Source organism: Sus scrofa, chromosome 11 (genome assembly GCF_054392235.1).
Source record: "Sus scrofa isolate SSC_HxYL_T2T_F1_AM1 chromosome 11, Sscrofa_HxYL_maternal_Yorkshire_Landrace_v2.0, whole genome shotgun sequence".
Lineage (NCBI taxonomy): Eukaryota > Metazoa > Chordata > Mammalia > Artiodactyla > Suidae > Sus > Sus scrofa.
Genome location: NC_139393.1, coordinates 59,468,677 through 59,492,089, shown reverse-complemented (window position 1 = coordinate 59,492,089; position 23,413 = coordinate 59,468,677). Strand labels below are relative to the sequence as shown.

General features: G+C 36.8%; 2 protein-coding genes across 3 annotated transcripts in view; one reads left to right on the top strand and one right to left on the bottom strand.

Moving 5' to 3' along the window:
• Nucleotides 1-23,413, bottom strand: part of LOC106505319 (uncharacterized) — a 354,150-nt gene that overhangs the window by 44,274 nt on the left and 286,463 nt on the right. Inside the window, exons 11-12 of the mRNA XM_084982075.1 lie at nucleotides 20,817-20,936; nucleotides 19,744-19,853 (exon numbers count right to left, since the gene is read on the bottom strand). The gene's annotated coding sequence lies outside the window, so the exon portion shown is untranslated. The remainder of the gene's footprint in view (nucleotides 1-19,743; nucleotides 19,854-20,816; nucleotides 20,937-23,413) is intronic.
• Nucleotides 1-23,413, top strand: part of LOC110255835 (uncharacterized) — a 1,104,139-nt gene that overhangs the window by 957,149 nt on the left and 123,577 nt on the right. The gene's annotated exons all lie outside the window — the stretch shown is intronic.

The window sequence follows — 23,413 nt, the reverse complement described above, 5'->3', positions numbered from 1 at the left end:
TTGGTTGTCTGATGTGGCCTTGGATGTCGGATGTGTTATGCTGCCTCCTGGTCCTGCTTAACACCTGACCCAAGACAGGGGAAGGAGTGTATCTGAACACATCTATAAGTCTTCTCTGACCTCAGGGACCTACTACAATGTCATCTGTATTTCTTCTATAGGAAAGAAGCATATGTCAGTGCTGGTGCCAGCAGTCACAGAGGCTAGTAGAGTCTGATTTTTGCTAATAGAAGCCTTTCTGTCCTTGTCGCTCTTGGAGGTCTCTTGTCATAGTGTTGCAGTGGCAAGGGGGAAATTGAGATGCTTATATGTGATGTACATGGTGAATGCTCAATAATAGCCTATTTGTCCTATCCTAGCTCTGCCTTAACAGAAGTCTGTGCATAAGCAATTATAAAACAAAGACTAGTCTTCAAGTGAAAAAGAGATGAAAAAAATTCATGAAAGACATGAAAAAAAGAGATTATATAGTTTGCAAAGGATAGCTATATATTATATAGAAACTGAATGAAAAGTAATAATGATTATTTTGTTTCTCTAAGATCAGTAATACTAAAAACATGAAAAAAATATAGTCCATTTGTTGCCTTGGATGACACTCAAAGGAGGATATGTAAATGAGAAGGAATTAACCTTATTTATGTTAAAGTTAATTTAGATTAATTAGCACACCACTCCTGTCCTTTAAAGTGCTGTATCAGCATTACCACTTCTATGAAGTCACCCAGAAACACTCTACACAATATGCAAAGTGCTGTTTGAATTTATAATCTTAGATAACTGATTAATCTTGTAAGTATCAGTTTTCATCGTCTTCTTTCCACAAAATTTTTAGAACTGGCAAGCCGAGTCTGATGATTTACTCTCAGGTATTATTCTGTGCCTGTTTGCTCTGGGCAAAACTAGACTTCTCAATGAGATTGCAGCTTTTCATGTTTCTCAGAGCTAGCATAGTACTAAACCCATGGATGCCTGATTTAGGAAAGCTGCTTTTATTTTAGATTTATGTTCTATCACTTGTTAGTCGATAATCCAATATGCAACAGTAACTCTTCTGGTTAGATTTATGAGGGTAGTACTTCTAAAGACACAGTCAAACATTTTGCACAACTGAAAGATTCACCCTCTGAGTTTCATGAATATCTTGTGACTTCAATGCTATACATTAACTGCTGTTTTTAAAAGGTAATATTAACTATTTGAATTATTGACTGCATTATATGCATATATTATTACAAAATGAAGATATAAAAGTTAAAGTTTTGCTCTGTTTAATATCTAAAATGCCAAGAAAAATTTGCTCTAAAGGATTATACTTTTTCTGTAACTAATTATTGCACATAGCAGATGACAATGAAGTAATACAACAGAAGGGATAGCTGTACATTTATACCCTACAGGCACTGTAATATATGTTAAACATAAATTCTAATTGCAGGGTGAAAATGTCTTTTTAGTGCTCTCTACTACAGGAGAAATTTTCTGCTTAAAATGCTCAATAAGGAGTTGATCAAAAGGCCTCTGGGAGACGTTCCCATCATGGCTCAGTGGTTAACAAACCTGACTAGTATCCATGAGGATGCGGGTTCAATCCCTGACCTCACTTAGTGGGTTAAGGATCTGGCATGGCCGTCAGCTGTGGTGTAGGTCACAGATGTGGCTTGGATCCCATGTTGCTGTGGCTGTGGTGGAGGCCAGTGGCTACAGCTCTGATTTGACTTCTAGCCTGGGAACCTCCATATGCTGTGGGTGCCCTAAAAAGACAAAAAAATTAAGATTAAAAAAAAAAGGTCCTCTGGGCTTTCCATGCCATTTCCCTGGAGACATTGGATGTATCTTAAATGAGAAATAAAGTGGCAGATGGGACACAAAATTTGGAAACAAGGGTCAGATTCTCTGCAACTGATTTTCAGAAACATAAAATATACAAATACATACTACAAAAAAAGAACAGAGCCAAAAAAAGCACATGCTATATGACAAGATAAGTTGAAAGCTCTTCCTGCTGAGGTATTATTTTGTTTGGCTTATGGGATAGGTGATAATCTTTTAAATTTAAAAGCACAATATGTTGTCATTTGTACTCAGTTATTTCTTCCCAATCCAATGAGTGCAGCTGAGCTTGCTACATTAGAATGAAGAAATGTAGCACCAAATCAAGCTGTGGATATAGTAATTATGGCTGTATGGTGGCTCTAAAAGACACAATGAAAAATAGCAAACATTCTTTTTCTTTTTTTGGCTTTTTCTTTTTAGGGCCACACCTATGGCCTATGGAAGTTCCCCAGGCTAGGGATCAAATTGGAGATGCAGCTGCTGGCTTACACCACAGCCACAGCAACGCGGGTTTTGAGCCACATGTGCAGTCTCCGCTGCAGCTTGTGGCAACACTGGGTCCTTAACCAACTGATTGAGGCCAGGGATCAAACTCACATCCTCATGGATACTAGTTGGTTTAGTAACTCTCTGAGCCATAATGGGAACTCTGAAAAATAGCAAACATCTATGAAGAGTCTTATAAGCCCAACTACCTTGAAAGCTGCTAAGAAAAAAGGTGAGGGGAGGGTTATAGCTCCACTTTTGTTTCTGTATAGGAACACTTAACTTACATTTTACAGGGAAGCATTTTGTAAATACAATCTAAATAAGGAAGTTAATAATAAAAATGAGGTTTTTCAATAAATTTCACTAAAATAGATTTTTAGGAAATTGATACATTTAATAAATCTTTTTTTTTTTTTTTTTCGTCTTTTTGCTATTTCTAGGGCCGCTCCTGCGGCATATGGAGGTTCCCAGGCTAGGAGTCGAATCGGAGCTGTAGCCACCGGCCTACACCAGAGCCACAGCAATGCGGGATCCGAGCCACGTCTGCAACCTACACCACAGCTCACGGCAATGCCGGATCGTTAACCCACTGAGCAAGGGCAGGGACCGAACCCAAAACCTCATGGTTCCTAGTCGGATTCGTTAACCACTGCGCCATGATGGAAACTCCGCATTTAATAAATCAATAAAATCTATAACATAGATTCACTTCAAATCAAAAATAGTAAAAATTATCTTTTATACTCTAAATTTCAAAGCCTAGAAGAAAGTATTTAAACATAAGCATGTAATTCATTATCAATACATGAGAATATAAAAAAAATCCGAAGCATAATAAAACTGCACAGTAGATTTATAGGTTCATTTTTGTGGTTTATGGATAGTTTATTATCTACTTTTTACTAACCTCAAAAGAAAACAGTGTCTTTAAGAAACATCAACTTTCATATTAAATCAGAACAATAAACAACTCAGAGAGATAAAGATAACTTCATTAATGACGATAGGAAACTGGCTCGGATATAAGTAATTTCCTACTCTTATCTTTTGTTTTCAGTCTCAACTTCAAAAGAGTAATGAGAATCAGCTTTCCTTCCCAGTTCCTCTCAAGGCTCTTTGTAAATGTAAGGGGGACGTTTTAAACGCTATGTAATGTTTTAAGTTGACATTTGGGAAAGAAATACATCACTGTGTTTTAAAACATAGTATTCATTTCTACTATGTCCTATCAACAGTATAAATAATTACTGGAAAGGAAAAGAAAGCCATGACCTCAATCACTATTCAGCAATTAAAAATAAGGATACCAGTTGGTGATCGTCTGTTGCTATAATACATGCTTTAACCATAAGAATTAAGGGTACAGATATCTAGGACTCCATTTATTAACTGTTGAGTATTCCATGTGAAATGATGATGATTTCACAGTCTTGAATGTGAACCGATTTGCACGTGTTCCAGGAAATAAGCCGGTAGCCAAGAGTATCATAAAGTTCGGTAGATTCATTGTTAACAGAAAAGTATTTTTGCTGAAATATAATCAACGTAGAACAAAATTGTAAAGATGAGTTCTGTTAGAGGACTAAGCTTAGTTTTTCCTTCTTTTTTTCTTTCTCCCTTTTCTTCCTCTTCTTCATCTCCTCTCTTCACTTTCTTTGGTTTTTTTTTTTTGCTTTTTAGGGCCGTACCCACAGCATATGGAGGTTCCCAGGCTAGGGTTCCAATCAGAGCTACAGCCGCCAGCCTACAGCAGAACCACAGCAATGTGGGACCCAGGCCACATCTGCGACCTACACCACAGCTCGCAGCAATGCTGGATCTGTAACCCAAGGAGTGAGGCCAAGGATGGACCCCGCAACCTCATGGTTCCTAGTCGGATTCGTTTCCACTGTGCCATGGCAGGAACTCCTCCCTTCAATTTCTGAGACCCTTCCCAACTCTAAGGATCTTGGAACCATCTGAGAGTTAAGAACCAGCAACCCCCACCCGTCACCGAGATTCCGGTTCCCAATAGCATTTACACCCCTTATAAGCTCTTCCCCTTCACCTGGCAACCCATGCCTCTCCTGCTCTCAGCCTTTGTCCTAGCCTATAACACCTCATGCTCGGCGTGTTTACACCCTTTTCCTCTACTTGTCAATGTCCGTCTCTTCTCCAAGAGTCCTGGTTCCCTCATTAAATATTTCCAGATTCTCTCAAATAACATGGTTAATTCAGGAAATAAAAAGATGTATATCTTGATATTTTAGGTACTTGTGGTGATGTTAAGGCGAGAAATGTAGGGCAGAACCATGTCAGAAACAATTTGGGGGGTAAATCAACAAATTTGAACTTTATCATGGGAGTCATGGAGTGCACGAAGGGCTTGACCCAAGAATATGTCATATTCCTATTTATATTTTAGAAAAATTCCTCTAACTGAAAATAAAGGATAGATTGGAAGTGAGGAAGATTGGAACCAGGGGTAACATTTTATCTCTTTCAATAATTACATATATACACGTAATAGGCTATGGGCTTTTTAATGGCAACCTACATCTTATACATAAGGATTTGGGTACAAAGCGACACTGTCCAAAATTTATACTTGGAAGGATACTAAACTTTGATGGCCAAGTTTTGTGACAGTTAAAAGTGGATAGGGACCAAAATGTTGTGAATTTTTCTACAATTAATTCAATACCTTTCCTTTTCTCTCTCTCTTTCTCTCTCTCACACACATACACACAAACACACACATTCTGTTACACTGAAATTGGCAAAGCTGCCTTTTGTTAATCAAACGTTAAAATGATAGATGAATGTATTAAGTGTCTATGTAACCATACCTATAATTGTTTATGGCCTGGCAGGCAACACGTTCTGACATAGACCTTGAAAACAGAACATTTGGTGACATTTCTTTGGTTCAAAGGTTGACATTGTCCCTCCTTGCTTTCCCCCAGCATTCTTCCTCACAACATTTAGGCTGTCAAAGATCTTAGTCTTATTCATTTACAAGGAACATGGCTCAGTACTTGTTGCAAATAAATCTAAATTCTATAAAATAATTTAAGGGTGAAAAAATAATAAGCAAAAGACTTTCACTAACCAAATAGTAACAGAATAAAGGTCATTTAACAAATGAAAATTCAAATTCTTTCTTTTTTTTTTTTTTTTTTTTTTTGGCTGCACTTATGGCATGTGGAAGTTCTAGGGCCAGGGGTCGAACCTGCCACAGAAGCAACCTCTGATCCACAGCAGTGACAATACCAGATCTTTAACCTGCTGCACCAGAGAATTCTAGTTTCTTTTTAACACTCAAAATTATCATGAAAAATTCAGTAAATGAGAGAAACCAGGAGTGACAGGTATTAAAAAAATAAACCATCTTTTATCTGAAAATTGGTGGATAATTATACCACACATTTATACATGCTCACATAAACCTTACATGCCCTAGTACTTTGTGTGTATATATTGGAACTACTTCATATGGAACAATTGTGGAATCTGAGACAAATATCTAAACAAAACCAAGGGCAGTTTTATATTTCTTTTTCAATAAACTTGACGAAGTTTTTATGAATTTGATTTAGTCCAATAAAATTCATGGGCAATATCAGTACCAAACTAGATGCTTTGGAGTCTAAAGAGATTAAGATAAGGCCCTATAGTCAGTGCTTGTCCACAGAAATGCCTTCAAAACCAGAACAGAGAAAATGAAAGTTAGGCTTTTTAATTTAAAAAAATTTTTAATTGATATATAGTTGATTTACAGTGTTGTGTTCATTTCTGGTGTACAGCAAAGTGACTCAGTTATACATATATATACAAATTCTGTTTCATATTCTTTTCCATTATGGTTTATCACAGGATACTGAGTATAGTTCCCTGTGCTATCGAGTAGGACTTTCTTGCTGATCTATTTTATATATAGTAGTTTGTACCTGCTAACCCCAAACTCCTAACTTATCCCTCACACACTGCCTTCCCCTTTGATAACCATAAGTTTGAATTCTATGTCTGTGAGCCTATTTCTGTTTCATAAATAAGTTCATTCATGTCATATTTTAGATTCCATATGTGATATATCATATGGCATTTGTCTTTCTCTGACTTACTTCACTTAGCATGAGAATCTCTAGTTCTGTACATGTTGCTGCAAATGGCATTGTTTCATTCTTTTTTATGGTTAAGTAATATTCCATTATATAAATATAGCACATCTTCTTTATCCATTCATTCCCAAGAGTGGGAATCCTGGATCATATGGCAACTCTACTTTTATTTTTTTAAGGAATTTCCATACTGTTTTCCATAGTGGCTGTACCAATTTACATTTCTGCCACCAGTGTAGGAGGGTTCCCTCTGCTCATCCTCTCCAGCATTTATTTGTAGACTTTTTTAATGATGGCCATTCTGACTGGTACCTCATTGCAGTTTTGATTTACATTTCTCTAATAATTAGCAATGCTGGGTATCTTTTCATGTACCTAATGGCCATTCTGTGTATCATCCTTGGAGAAATGTCTGTTTAGGCCTTCTTTCCCACCCCCTAAATTGAGCTTTTAAATCAGGCACATTCAAGGTTTAAATTCCACCTTGACCATATAACATCAGTTGACCTTGAGCAAGTGTCTCAGCCTGTCTTGTACTCTGTTTCCCTATTTGTAAAATGAAGATAATAATGTTAACCTCAAAAAATTACTGCAGAGATAAAATGAGGTAACACATGTATTACACCTAGCACATCTAAAGGCAGTGCATGTACAATAAAAGATAGCTATCATGTGGTTGCAAACAGAAGAGGAAACATGAAAGCCCTTCAGAGAACAAAATAGTTAAAATGTGATTATTTCCAGGAGGAAGAATATTAAATAAAGACGATTTAGAAAGATGATTTAATAAGGCTGTCCTCTGTAGGTTAGATTTTAATATGCAAAATTGATGGAAAAGGGAATTTCAGGCAAAGAAAACATGTCAGAATATTTGGATGTTTTTATATGGGCAAGTGGTGCTGTTGGACTGCAGTGAATTTGGGTGTAGTCATGAAGAGTCTTGAAAACCATGCCAGGACCTATAATTCAATTCTTGAGGAGCAATTGACATGTTTTGAACAAGTAAATATTATTACATAACATTTTTTTTTCCTTTACCAAGATTTTTTTCTTCCCATTTTGATTTTTAAAGCTAATGATCCTATCAAGAATAACTAACAACTTATTTTTCTCCTCAAAATTTAAATTAAGATTATATATAAACATTTATCACAATCCTGTAATACCTTTTTATATGCTTGTGAAAATTATTTTTTAGCCTTATCAAAGTTATTTTAACAATTTTGTCTCAAATATTCTGGTAATGAGAACTAGCAGTCATGGACGAAACATTTTTAAAAATGCTTTATAAAAAAAAATATTCCCTAATCTGAGGATGCGATTTTATCAGAGGCCCCCAAATTTATCTGAACTCGTGATGAACCATTCTTCCTCTCTTCTCCGTGGAAAAGCCTCTTAGGCCCTTCTGGAGCAGACTAAATTTCCCCACTGCTACATAATAAACACCGGCTGACCCCCATCCAATAAACATTCAACGGAAAGAACACAGCTGGTGTATGAAAGAGAAGCTTACTCACACATTTCAAGATAACTTCCGATTAGATTCATCCTTAGATTATTACAACCCGAACTGTTTCTGGCTTGAATATAAAACATATTGAGTGATTCAGGAAGGAGCATGTATTTCTGAATGCCAGGCGCTGTGTTCAGCCTAGCAGGAAGGCCTCTTATCTCTCAGGGGCTTGTGGAATAAAAGTGAGCTGTGCATCATCGGCTTGCCGTGGGCTCCCAAACCATATCCAACTGCCCGGGTCATGCTCTTCATTCAACAGATGGAAAATATTGCCTTGCAGCTCAGTGCCAGGAAGGGAGGCTCCTTGGGAGAGGTGAATAGGGGCCCACAGAGGCGTCCAGGCCGTGTGCATTCCAGTTAGGGGTTAAAGGTCAAGGAAAGTCGGAGTTCACTGAGGCAAGACAGAGAGAAATGGCCAAGCTGCTTTTGTGATTGATGGTCAGTGGAGTGCAGAGGAAGAAGAAAAAGTTAGCACAAAAAGACATTTTAGTGTGGAACACGAGCATTGACAGTGACTATCACAGCTCCCTCTGTGGTGATTTATTGGCTCTGAGGCAAATCCACTCATCTCAGGTTGCTAATAATATGCAAACCATGGAAAAACGCTCAAAAATAACAGAGTTCCTCACAACCACCAAAGCTCTTTTACAGTTTTGCTTCTTCTTTTAGTATTTTATGTCCTCACTCAGTATCTAAAGTCCTCCATCTGAATACAATTGCACGCTGCCTGAGTGGAATTGCAGTTAATCATGAGTCGTCTGTCCAGCTTTCACTAGCTTCAAGGTTTCCTGGGCTTGTAATCTCTTTCCTAAGCTACACTTTAATGTGGCTTCTTTGGTATTTTCTGACTTTACTTCCTCCTCTTGGTATCATATAGCATATCAGCCCTCCCCAAAATGATAATGACAAGTGCAGACCTAAGGAGCCAATTTGATATCTTACAAATCCAGATGATGGTGCTCCATAAACATACTCCACTCCACTGAGGAGAAAACTACAGTTCGAGAAGACCTGTTCCTATTCCTGAATGGCTTTTACATTAAGTCATGAGTAGATCAGTTTCCAGGCAAAGTACAGAACAGGTAGCATCAATTTCAGGTGGCTGCTTGAAATTCCTGAGCAGTCTAAGAAAGACAGATTTTTTTTTTTTTTGGTGGAATGTCTTTATCTACATTGAATGCCTTTTGTAACAAAAAGTAGATATATGATAAATAGATGATAGTAGATGGACAAATAGGTGATAGATAATAGATGAGAGTGACAGAAGATAGCTAGCCATCTAGATGATAGATGAATAGATTGATGATAGATAATAAGTAGATAAATAATGGATAAATTGATAATAGATGAAAAATAGAAGATAGATACTAAGTAGATGATAGATGATAAATAATAGATGTATAGGAGATAAATAGATGATAGACAGACAGATATAGATGTATGGATAATCTTTCCCTCATAATACTGTAAATTGCCATTTAGTCTGTGCTTACTATGTGTCAGACACTTTACATTTATATTTACTTCTCTTAATCCCTTTTTAAATCTATGAAGTAGGCTCCTTTCCTGGCTCCATGTTTGTGGATATAGAAACAGCGTCCCAGTTTCAAAGTCACACTGTCACCACATGGCAGAGCTGGTGGACCCATTCAAGCAGAAGCCAAAAGCCCATGCTCTTAACTTTTTTTCATTAGATGAAAAGACTCAAGGTATGAATCTAAATCCAAAGACCTTTACTCCCCTCTGACCTGAAGAACACATACAGAGGCCCCTTACCCTCCTCAGGAGTTCGACAGACTTGCATTAATGAGCTGCAGTGCTGAGAATGGGACCTCATAGTTAGAGTTGTTCAGCCAGGCTCTCCAGGCATACATGCTCCATGCAGCAACAACCCAGTTTCATCTTTCCTCTTCAACATCAATGGTCTTTACATTTCTTTGTGGTTTGTTAGTTGCTTACTTGCAATAATCTACCATATCATAGTGAAAACAATTAATCTTTGATGCTAAGATATTTCAGTCAAGCTGTGTAGAGTTCGTGTAGACACCTAGGAGAATACTCATAGGACTGACCCAGTGTTCTGATCAGTAATTCTTTTTTTAACATGAGCACCATTTAAAATGTATACATAACTAGAATTTTTTTTTTAAGGTCTGGATTTGTCCTTGATACACTAAGCAAATAGTATATTCCACCATGGTGAGTAAAAATATGAACTGAGGTACTGACACCTTTTTCACAGTAACCACTGGCAACAAGATCAATGAACACTGTCAATGTTATGTTTGCAAGGAAGTCTCCGTTATGTTACTTCAGGTTGTGGAGGATTTTGCATCAGAAACAGCATAGATAAAAGGGAAACAGGAATCGCCGCCAGGTCGATTCGCAAACCTGTAGAACCAGGACACATGAGAGTGAAGTAGAGGATTAAATTGGGTTTTAAAATATCTTCACTTTGCTGGGAACTTTTCTTGCTACCCAAACCAGGGATGTGCTGGTGTCACCTTGAAGTAGGCAACTGCAGGGTAGGTTAGTTCAAAGTTTTGACCTCATCTTGGCTCTTGGATGGTAAAATCATAACCCTAGTTTTTCTTAGCCATTCAAAGCATGCTTCTTCACCACAATGCATAAAACAGAAAAAGAAAAGGTAACTAAAGTGTTAGGTATTCAAACCTCAGTGAGCAATATTTCAGAATTTTACATATGTGCAGCTATAATCAGCATCTTTCTATGTGGCAGATTTTATTTTCTTAGCTTAGTTTTGAAAAATAGAATCCTGTGTTTAGAGAGCAGATTTATGAAGGGCTATCAAAGTCCAAATCTCTTTTAGTCATTCATAAGAAAATTCCTTACTAGAGAATACTTTATCAAGTCATGCATTGGATAAAAATGACTTCCCACTTTGTCTGAGAAATATTTAACCTAAAAACCATCACTGTATTTTAAGTTTTAATATTAACTTCCAAATTTTGAATAACTTCTCCATCTGCTTAGATGTCTGAAAAACTGGAAGGTGGGTAAAGCAAGATTCATAATTCAGTTGGTCAAAATTTGTACCTAGACCTTGTAGTATAATACTGGATTTGATGATTTTTCAGAAGAAAAGAAATCCAGTGTTATGGTCTAATGGAGGGAAAAAAAATTCAAAAAGATTAAGGAAATAAACCATTGTATGAACAAGGGGGAATATTCAAGTTAGGTATCAGTAATGTGAACATCAATACATCACTGATTTAAAAAAAAAAAAAAAGATTCTGTTTTCAGCATGGAGCTTACTGTGAGCCTGAGGTTCTCTCACAAGCAATCCTTTCTATATTTCCTCTCAATGGGATCACCCCCCACCACACACACACACACACACACACACACACACACTCTCTCTCTCTCTCTCTCCCTCCCCCTCCCTCTCCCTCTCCCTCCCTCCCTCCCTCTGTGTGTATAATTACCATTCTCCTCTCCTGCTCATTTATGTGTTGAAAAACAGTTGACAATAACCAATATAAAATGAAAGCATTTAGAGGCAAAGGTGGCTCTTACCACTTCCCAGTCCTGGTAGTGGTAAAGATGCAATTAAAAGATTTTTGGAAAAATTATTTGCAATCTTAAGGCCAGCTGATTCTTTCACCCTCTGGTAAATTATAGCAGGGCTTTTTCCTACAATTGTTGATAGACTGGGTAGGATAGGATCTCAGATGAAAGTAGGAGAGTGAGACTGAGGGGACTAAGATATATTCTGTGCATGTATCCTTCTCTAGAATTAGTCCTATTTGATAACCTTTTCAGGAGAGAATAAGGAAAAGAACACACCTGCAATGCTTCTGCCATTTTTTGGTCTTGTTTATTTTGTTTTTATAACTTCCATACCCATCCCTTTGTCCTACATAATGCTCTATCTATATTATTTCTATTATCTCCACCCCTTGGGGATACACACACACACACACACGCACACACGCACACACACACACACATTGTATGTGTATACTTATATATAAAATGTATATAAGTAGGGTAAAAATAAAAATCAGTTTGAAAATCTAAAAACAGATGTCACATCTATGTTTCCAAGAGGTTGTTAAATAAAAGTTAAGCCCAGTGTATTATTAGCATATGTTTTTACATTAACCATATCCCTTTACTTGCCTGCTACAAATCCTTTCCTATTTTTTTGGAAAATTGAAAACCCTGTGTATGGTATCTGTGTGTGTGTGTTTAAGTAGAAATCTTAAAGAAAAAGTTAGTACATGTCTCTAATGCATGAATAGTTTTCGAAATGATCATTGAAATCATAGTTAGTAACTAGAATTTTGCATCTGCAATGAAGTATCATGAGAATTAGAATTAGAATTAATTACTATCAGTTAGAAAATAATGGGCACCAAAATTATTACTTACTTTCCTCCATCTCTGGCTCTAAAAAGAATCAATAGAGAAAGAACCTCAAAGAAAAGTACATAATCAGAGGGAGATTAAAGGATAAAACTGCACTAGCAAGCCAATAGCAATATCCACTGCAACATTTTGATGTGATGCTAAGAGCTGAATGTTTCTGTCACATCCTTTCTCCCTAGGTCCCCATCTTCTTTCTGCAGATCTCTTTGTCTAGGACATTAATAAGTTCTGGTATAAAAAGTTTGATATTGACAATAGACTCAACATGACCCACCTCTGCCAAAGTGAATATGAAAGGTTTGGACCTGTTTTTCTAAGACTTTTCCATATTATATGTTAAAACTAGAGTCACCTGGGTTTACTGTAATAAAGAGATTTAAAAAAAAATCTATGTGGCAAAGACTCCCTTATAGAAAAGAAAAAAAAAAGTTGACAATAACCAATATAAAGTAAAGGCATTAGAGGCAGAAGTGGCTCTTACCACTTCTGATGAAAAAGAATTTATGTGTAGTAAAATCCTGGAAACAGTAATTAATCTGTAAGAGCACAAGCAGACAACCATTGTTTAATTTAGAAAATGAATGACTTGGAGTTCCTGTCATGGCTCAGAGGAAACAAATCTGACTAATATGCATAAAGATGCAGGTTTAATCCCTGCCTTTCTCCGTGGGTTAAGGATCCAGCATTGCTGTGAGCTGTAGTGTAGATTACAGATGCAACTCAGATCTGGCGTTGCTGTGGCTGTAGCGTAAGCTGGTGGCTACAGCTCCAATTCGACCCCCAGCCTGGGAACCTCCATATGCTGTGGGTGCAGTCCTACAAAAAAAAAAAAAAAGAAAAAGAAAAATGAATGACTTGAGTTTTCAGTAGTAGTCTTCCCAGCATAAACATAGTCAACATTATCTTGGATATCAAAGAAAAATAACAATGATATTAATGCCAGTTTAGTGTGATTAATAAAAAATTAACAATTCTTTTAAAATGGCTTTTAGATCTTCTAAGAGTCACTATTAAAGAAAGCAGGGCTGTTATGATCACACATTGTTTAGGTCAGTGGACCTTAAGTGGGATCTCTGGACTACCAATATCTGCATCCTCTGGGCATCTGTTAGAAATGCCAGCTCTCAGACCCCATGACTGAATAAAAAGTTCCGTGGAATCTAAAAGAAAATAAAACAAAGGAACAAACACACCAGAAGAGAAGGCCACTCGTAGATACAGAGAGCAAACAGGTGGTTGCCTGAGGGGAGGGAGATAGATGGATAAAAGAGAGAAAAAAATGCAATTATGTGAGGTCCTGAATGCTAATTAGCTTGATTGTGGTGATCATTTCACAGTGTGCCCTGATATGAAGCCATCCTGTTGTACACCTTCCTTACATAGAATTTTTGTCAATTACACCTCAATACAATGGGAAAATGAAAAAAGTTAAATTTTTTAAATAATGCTTGGGTGAGGCCCAGTAATCTGTGTTGTAACAATCCCTCCAGGTGATTCTGACTCCAGTAATTTAAACCATTGGTTTACATAAAGCCACAAAAGAAACTAAATTATTATTTTCAAAGAAAACCAAAAAAAGTTTTTTTTTAATCACAAACTAATTTTGTGAGTATGTTTTCTCGGGAGTTCAAGTAAGGATAAAGAAACACTGTGTTAGATATTAATACTGCCTTATTTTGGAGCATTTTGCAGTATATATAAAATATTTTTCCACAAAGTACCGCACATTGTTGTCCTGATAACACCCATGGATTATTTGTCAAAACATCGTTATAACAGGTCAACTTTCTAGAGATAGTAAAAGTATCAGCAAAATCATCTCTATAGATTAGTGATAAAATGACACTACATCCAAGAAAAACATATGATGAAATATGAAAAAAATCCTGAAAGGATAGTGCCACAATTCAGGGAAGGACAGGCCTGGGTATACCTGATGCTTTTTTTACTCTTTTCTTTTTTATTTTTCTAGTCTTCATATTGGGTGACCTGCAGTTACACTCAGGGATATTGTCCAGAGTATAATTTTTCAACAACGGGAAAAAATTATTGTAACCATATTACTAATCCTTGTGACCTACATCCTTCATAAGGAGAATTCTGAATGAAGCTTTAATGCCTATGAATACTTTTAGCTCCGTGGCCTATTCGTTATCCCTAGGAGGTGGGTATTTAATCTGTCAAACATTTGTAAAACACCAAAAGCAGTGTGGCCTTTGACCTGGGTCACTAAAATTGTACCCCATTCTAGTGATTTTTGATTTCACCCAGCAGGTCCCGTACATTTGCACCATGCCTTATGAAGCATTCAGGCAGAGTATGATCTTTGACTTCTGGCCACCTGTGTCCCATACTTTTTGTGTGAAAGAAATAAGTGACAGGCTTAGAGATTAAGTCCAGTCCTCTCTTTTTATTCAGGTGTATTGCCAGCTGAGCTGAATGACCCGTGGGTACTTTAATTTATAATATTTTTTTAACTGTTATAACTTGTAGCAATGCATGTGTTAGCGACAAATTATCTTACTATTCTGTCACAAACAGGCTCTATTCTTTGGTAAGTAGGTATATCAATCCAACGACAAGAAAAATCGAACATCGTGCGTGCAGACACATACATATACATCCTGAAGTACCGCAGGTGTTTTCCATATTAATGTCATCATCACTGTTTTTAAACCAAGGGTCTTTGACATTTTGGAATGCTTTCCGTGGGTTTACAAGAAGGTTTTTGGATTATTACTATTCCAGAACCTATCCTGGGGATAACATTTGGAGATTCTATTGGGAGCAAGTTTCATTTTATCAGGGTTAAGAAGTTCTGTGAGAATCTACAGCAAAAGGACCTCACTTAATAAAACATAAAATCTCAGTTTCTCCTCAGTTGCTTATCACTTAAATTCATCCCTTCAAGGGATGATTATGGAATCTCCAGAATGTACTGATTTTAATGAATGGACAATTAAAGACTGGGAGTAGGAGAATAAATTACAAAGGCGAACTGAGGTGGTAACAGAATTACAAAGGCGAACTGAGGTGGTAATATTTTATTTTTAATATAGGTGTGTATAAAGTATAATGTCTTCCATATAGACTAAAGGGCACATTTATAATATCTAGATGCAATGGAATATTTAGCTGATTTCCTTCTTTTTACTATCTTATTTCAACATCATGGATGAAAATTGAAAATTACACTTTAGTTTCAAGTCATAAACCTTAACCACATAGATAATATGCTCCATTATTTGTGTACAAAAATTGAACAAATGTTTATTATGTACTTGGCCTTGTCTCTTAATATACATTAGATAGCAGCCTATTTCTACTTTGGCAGAATTCTGAATACCTTTTACCCTTTAAAAAAAAAAAAAAAGATGGGGGTTCCTGTTGTGGCTCAGCAGAAATGAATCTGACTAGTATCATTGAGGACTCAGGTTCAATCCCTGGCATCGCTCGGTAGTTTAAGGATCTGGCGCTGCTGTGAGCTGTGGTGTAGGTCACACACACGGCTCGGATCCGGCGTTGCTGTGTCTGTCGTGTAGGCCAGCGACTACAGCTCTGATTCGACCCCTAGCCTGGGAACCCCCATATGCTGCAGGGATGGCCCTAAAAAGACAATTAAAAAAAACTCCATTCACACACGTACATATATTTAAGACTATTTGGGAGTTCCCGTCGTGGCGCAGTGGTTAACGAATCCGACTACGAACCATGAGGTTGCGGGTTCAGTCCCTGCCCTTGCTCAGTGGGTTAACGATCCGGCGTTGCCGTGAGCTGTGGTGTAGGTTGCAGACGCGGCTCGGATCCCGCGTTGCTGTGGCTCTGGCGTAGGCTGGTGGCTACAGCTCCGATTCAACCCCTAGCCTGGGAATCTCCATATGCCGCGGGAGCGGCCCAAGAAATAGTAACAACAACAACAACAAGAAAAAAAAAAAAAGACAAAAGACTATTTGACATAATCTTTACATGCACCACCTAAGAAAATAAGACGTTTTATTCATTTCTGAGTGGCGAACCTGTCCTTACAAATTTGCAAGGGTTCTTTTGCTCTAAGAAAATTATCCAGGCATCCATTTTCACCAGGGAAAGTTTATACAGTATAAATTCTGCATCAAAGTATTTTCTAGGAATACAAATCCAAATAATTATGTAAGCGTACTGCAATATCATACCAAAAATAGATGGATGCAGGAAGGGAGTGTATCCAGGGTTGAATTTCCTTCCTTTTACTTCATCACCTCCCTCCCTACCCTTTACACCTCTTCTTTTTTGTTCTCCTTTTCTAATAATTCACGGATGGGAACTGCTGCAAGTGTGAGATGTTTAAAATCTGCAGTGTGATGATTTGATGTACATGCATATACATTGTGAAAAATGACCACAATGACGTTGATGCACACATTTATCAGTTCATGGGATGAAAACATTTAAGTTTTACTGTCTTAGCAAATTCCAATCCTACAATACAGTGTTATCAGCATGTATTGGATCCTCAGAATTTATTCATCTTATAACTGAACGTTTATATCCTTTTACTGATCATTACCTATTTCTCCCACCCCTCAGCCCCTGGCACCTGCTTTTCTGCTGTCTCTTTCTATGAGTTGGACTTTTCCTACCCTCTGTCTATCTCAAACTCTTTATTTTTATGTACGATTTTATGAGAAACCAATGAATCTTAGATAATAGGAAGGCAGGATGAAGTTGACCACTCTTGGGCCTGTGCTCTGACTTTGAATGTTTACTGTCAGCGAGCAAGTAGAATAATGGGATCCATGTTTTTTATTTAAGGGACAGTCAGAGAAATTGAGAGTGGGAAGGTCCATTCAAGCAAACTGGCATGGCTATAACATATCATTGCAAATTAATTTACCAGAATTCAGTGTTAATACATCACTCTTGAGTCCTTAGTTGATGGTACGGTATGATGAAAAATGTATCTTTCACCTGTGTCAGAGCCTACAGAGCTGACAGCCATACCCTAGACATTTATAACTTCATTAAGGTGACAAATGTCACCTAGTGAGACCTCCTGGGAAGTGATCTGGTGTATATTGTCCACAAGGATATCTAGACATCAATAATAGGTGTGCTTGTTTTATTATTTTACCCAGGCTTATTTTGACACATATTTGTCATCAGTCAGTGTATGAAAGTATTTTAAGTTGATGCCATTTAGTATGTATTTGACTAAAATCTTAAGGCCATAATGATAAAATAGAATTTACTGATAAAATATTTTTTGCTCACTGTAAAGAAAAAAAAAACTGAGAAAATCTTTGCAAAATACCTTTAAAATCTGTGCTTCTAAATGAAGAGAAAACTTTTAGTAAGAATTTTTATTGTCTACATTATAAGAGTTCCCACTGAGGTAGAGCAGAATCAGCAGCATCTCTGCAGTACCAGAAGGCAGGTTCGATCCCCACCCAGCACAGTGGGTTAAAGGGTCTGGTGTTGCCACAACTGTAGCATACGTTACAACTGCACCTTGGATCTGATCCCTGGCCTGGGAACTCCACAAGATGCAGGCTGACCAAAAAAGAAAAAAATAGTAATACTAATTTATAGTAATTGTATGTACCAAATAAATTTCTACATACTTTTTTTTTAATTATAAAGGAGTACTTAAATGCATCCATGGCAAGAGACACAGTTCTGAGTGCTATGGAGAGTACTTTAAAAAAATGAAACAGTCCAGTGCGGGAGGTGGGCCGTGATAAATAATTGTCATACCCATGTTAGGATAAATCACTAAGAAGAGAAATATTAAATCCAGATGGGCTCAGGAAAGGTATCTGGATGGAGATTGCATGGATGGAGACCGACCTTTTTGGAGGACAGCAGTTCTGTTCTGAGTCATGTTCTGAGACACATCCATATCATGCACTGATTATAAGTTTTTCTACTTTATATAGTTAATACATCTGAACTGTACTTTCAGCATCCCTGACTCTGCCTAGTTTAGTCAGCCCCACACAGATTTGTTTCATTAAGTAAGCCATATATTGGAATTTTGTGTGTCCGTATGCTGACCAGAATCAACAGACAATCTCAGATGGCTCAGGCCTGCCTTTCTGAAGAAACAGTAATATCTTCCAAGGTGAAAATTGAGAGCTACTACTGGTGTCTGATTAAATTTAAAAAAAAAAATCTATCTGGCATTACAACCAAGTATTAGTTGATCAGTACTTGTATTATAATGTTGGCAGCTTGAATTTTATATGATATGTAACACAATTCCTTACAGATATTAGACGCTAAGGAATATTTTCAAAAATAATTTAGTGAATTTTAATTGGTTTAATATAAATATTAAATATATACTTTTTTCATAGCTTTTCAAGTACAAAGGAGTAAATAAGCCATGTTTTTATGGTATAGAAAAGATTAGCAGAGGTTGTCTCACCAATATTTTTGTACCCATGAGGCTGCAGAAGCAGAAAGAACTCAACCGTGATCAGATTCTCAGGCACATTAGAATTGGCCTCACATCATTGCCACAATGATCTAAGCTGTCCTCATGTTGAGAGTCCAGCAATTCATCCTGCTTATTTGTCTTTAGGTACTTGCTTGGGAAACTGACTCAGGATTATGATATATGATTCTCACTTCTACATCTATTCATCTAAAATTTTTACCATGATCTAGCATTTGGTTGATGAATTCAGCTTTATTAATTTTATATCACACAGTGTACTATTTGTGCCTTTCTAGTTTAAATTTTTTATTTTCTGATTCTGTACTTGTCCTTGTTCTTAACCTGAAAGTCCTTCTTAAACTTTCATAGCCTCCTGGTTTGATATTTTTTTCTTCTTTTGAAACAGATTCTTATGTTTTCATTCCTTACACATAGGCTTGTTTAAGGAGTTCATTTGTAAGCCCTGTTATGTCCTCACTCCCAACATTGTTTTGATTGGTGATCAAAGAAGAAGCAAAGCCAACTCTTCTCAAATCTGACCTCCACTCATCTGAGCATTTTTAAATTAGCATATTAACTCATCCCAGTAACTATTAAGACTCAAGCATTTTATGCTTATTTTATAACTATTATGTGATTCTAGCAAAATAAAAACATTAAGTCCAAGAGCTAAAATGAAAACTTTTCCAAGTGTAGATATAATTTTCTTGTGTCTGTATGTTTTTCAATGATATAAATGTTATCTTAACATGAATATATATTACCTTAAATATATCATAGGGAAAGTAATAATAATAATAATATTATAGGGGATAGATATTTTGATGAGGATAGATATCTTGAACCTGTTTGACTAACAGGTTCGTTATAAAGTTCTCAATATTATTGCAATGAAATTTTACTTCTTATAGATACTGCCACTTAATAAATGAATAAATAACAAGTTCTATGTTCCAAATTGATGTTTCTTATCATAAAATAATTACTTTGCTTACTTTCATAGTTGAGAGAAATATTGCTCAACAGAGGTTTTTCAAGACAATTCTTCCACTGTGTCATTAATAGTCATAGTTCCTGGTTTTCTTTCTTTGATTCAGATGAAGCACTAAAAGAAAGGCCACAAGCTCAGAAATCACCTTATAAAAGGCAGCATGACTTGGGTTCTACAACTTTTTCCATGAGACAGGAAGCGATTGAATGTCTCCATGACTTTATTGAAAGTTTTTATAAGTCTAGACAAAAACTTACGCAGAAACTGTTTGCAACTCTGTAACTACAGGACGCATGTATGCAGAATGACTCTCTGTGGAGAGTCAGTAATTCCAATCAGACTCCTGATCTCCAGGACTAGACCATTTATTTGTTTGTAACGTAGTTACAATTCCAAATATTTGTAGGTCTTAATTTAAGCCTCACTAAACTGAAGATTTCATAAACTAGTAAAAAAAAAAAAAAAAAAAAAAACTTGGTATTCTTACTTCATTTTATACTTTAATCCACTTATAACACCATATTATAAATTGAAGTTTTGATATTTTCATGTTTTGATTTTTTTATCTGCATGCAAATAGATTTTATTAACATTTAAATGGGAGGACTATTGCATGGAAATGTATGGTATTTGAAATGCTTTTCATAAGACCATTACATATATTAAAAAAATTCTCTACAAAGATGAGGGCAAAGTATTAGGCAGTAACCAAAATGTCTTCATAAATCATCAGTAGTATTTTATAATTGATTGCCCATTCATACCCTTGAATTTCCCCCTAAATAAAGGAAGTAACAAATTTATTTGGCTCTTGGTAAAGTTTGGTTTAATCTCATATGTGCTATATCTGTCATTAAATCAGTATTGCTAGACCTAATAAGGTTTAAATGGGTTATCAGAAGAACAGAAAGTTATGTTACTTAGGATAAGTAACAGAAAACAGTCATAGTTAGTTTAGGTAGAAAGTGAGAATTCAATATAAGGACACAGAAATTCTCTTGGAATAAGTCAATGCCTCCCAAGTTTCTAGAATCAGAAATTGACAAAGTTTCAAAACTCTTCACTACCCCTGCTTACCTCTTATATGACGTCTGTTTCACTATTTTCACTCTAAGCAAATTAACTTCCTTTGCTTCTCTCATCCAGAGGGCAGGTGGATCATAATCTTCCAGGTTATGGGTGGCCTTGGTCTCAAATCTAAATATTAGGGAGAGATTATTATTAGGTATTTGGTACTTTCTTCTGACTCAGTTATTTTAAAAGAGAGGCCAAGGTCATGTTCTTCCACACAGGGAGGCAGTGTGATGTGGAATAGAGTGCATGCACGTATCAGAGATAGTTTTGGGGAAAAAGCAAATCATGGTAACTGAGTCATTATTATGATCATTATCAGATTTTATCAGCACATTAATGAAAACACTTTCATCACTATTTTGAAAGGAGCTCTCATACAAAGAGTTGCCCTATTAATTGAAAAACATAAAGACTAGATAAACATGATTCCTATGCTCAAAGTGCTAACAATTGGGTGTTTGCAGTACTTGATAATTTCTCTAATAATCTGCTATGAGATTGTCATATGTTCACCACACAGAATAAATATTTAGTAACTTAAACAATAGCAGATATTTACTTTTTAAATGTAAACATAATGTACACATAGTTACATGTGTATGTTTACTAATAATGGTTCATTAGACCAAAAAAAAATCAATGAAAGTTAAAATATTTAAGAAGTCAGGGAAGCATTAACTTAGGAATTGCTGCTTTACAGATCCAGGAGGCCTGTCAGATACAGAAAGGTTGCTTCCTTAACTCTTCTAAAAGGTCAAGAAGACCAGCTTTTGGTCTCCATCAAAAATTTGGTTTTAATTGTTTTCTAAAATTAGAAGATCTATACCAAAGTGTGAGTGAGTGAAGGTGTGGGGCAAGTCACCTCTTGAGACAGCAGCTGTCTTTCTGTCCTGGACTCTCACCTTGTAAAGCTTATGTGGATCACACTGCTCCTCAGCCCCAAACCCTCCTTGCCGTCACATCTCAGAGTGAAAGACCAAATATATAGATGGCCAATAAGCACATGAAAAAATGCTCAACATCGCTAATTATTAGAGAAATGCAAATCAAAACTACCATGAGATACCACCTCACACCAGTCAGAATAGCCCTCATAAATAAGTCCACAAATAACAAATGCTGGAGGGGGTGTGGAGAAAAGGGAACCCTCCTGCACTGTTGGTGGGAATGTAAGCTGGTACAACCACTATGGAGAACTGTATGGAGGTACCTTAGAAAACTATACATAGAACTGCCGTATGACCCAGCAATCCCACTCTTGGGCATATATCCAGACAAAACTCTCCTTAAAAAAAGACACATGCACCCGCATGTTCATTGCAATTCTATTCACGATAGCCAAGACATGGAAACATCCTAAATGTCCATAGACAGATGATTGGATTAGGAAGAAGTGGTATATATACACAGTGGAATACTACTTAGCCATAAAAAATAACAAAATCATGCCGTTTGCAGCAACATGGATGGAACGAGAGACTCTCATACTGAGTGAAGTCAGTCAGAAAGGGAAAGATAAGTACCATATGATATCGCTTATATCTGGAATCTAATATATGGTACAAATGAACCTTTCCACAGAAGAGAAAATCATGGACTTGGAGAATAGACTTGTGATTGTCGAAGCAGGGGGCACGGGAGTGGGATGGATTGGAAGCTTGGGGTTAGTAGATGCAAACTATTGCCTTTGGAATGGGTTAGCAATGAGATCTTGCTGTGTAGCACTGGGAACTATGCCTAGTCACTTATGACGGAACATGATAATGTGAGAAAAAAGAATGTATACATGTATGTGTAACTGGGTCACCATGCCGTATAGTAGAAAAAAAATAATGTATTCAGGAAATAAAAAAGAAAGACCAAATCCTCGCAATGGCTCCAAGATGCACCATATCTGCTCCTCCCTTGTGGCTCTCCAAACTGAAACTAGAATTTTCTCCTGCCCATTCTGATACAGCGTTCTTCTCATAATCCTTCAAATGTCCTCAGAGCTATTCCGTCTCCCAGGAGTGCTCTTTTCTCAGATATCTACATGGGTTTGCCCTCATTTTCTTCAGATCTAAAATAACAACACTCAGCCCAGAGGCCATACAAAAGCAACAGAAGAAGGGAAAGGGAAAAGCCAGGCAGAGGAGGATGTACAGGAGAGGGTGTGGATAGACTTGTGGTTGCCTGGGGGTAGGGGGAGGGAGTGGGAGGGATTGGGAGTTTGGGGTTAACGGGTGCAAACTATTGCTTTTGGAATAGATTAACAATGAGATCCTGCTGTGTAAATAAAATAAAATAACAACAGTCCTTCCACATCCCAGGCTTTTCTATCCTCCCTGCTTTATTTGTTTCTGTATCTGGCATACAATATATTCACCTAAACTAAAGCATAACTTTACTTTAATCCAATGACAATTTTTCTTTCATAGAGCTTTAGATAATTTTATGAAATTATCAGACCTAGGAAAGTTGTGAAATCATGTTGTGAGGTTTTGGTTTGGTTTGGTTTGGTTTGGTTTTGGTTTTTTGTCTTTTTAGGATTGTGCCTGAAGCATATGGAGGTTCCCAGGCTAGGGGTCGAATCAGAGCTGTATCCGCTGGTCTACACAGCA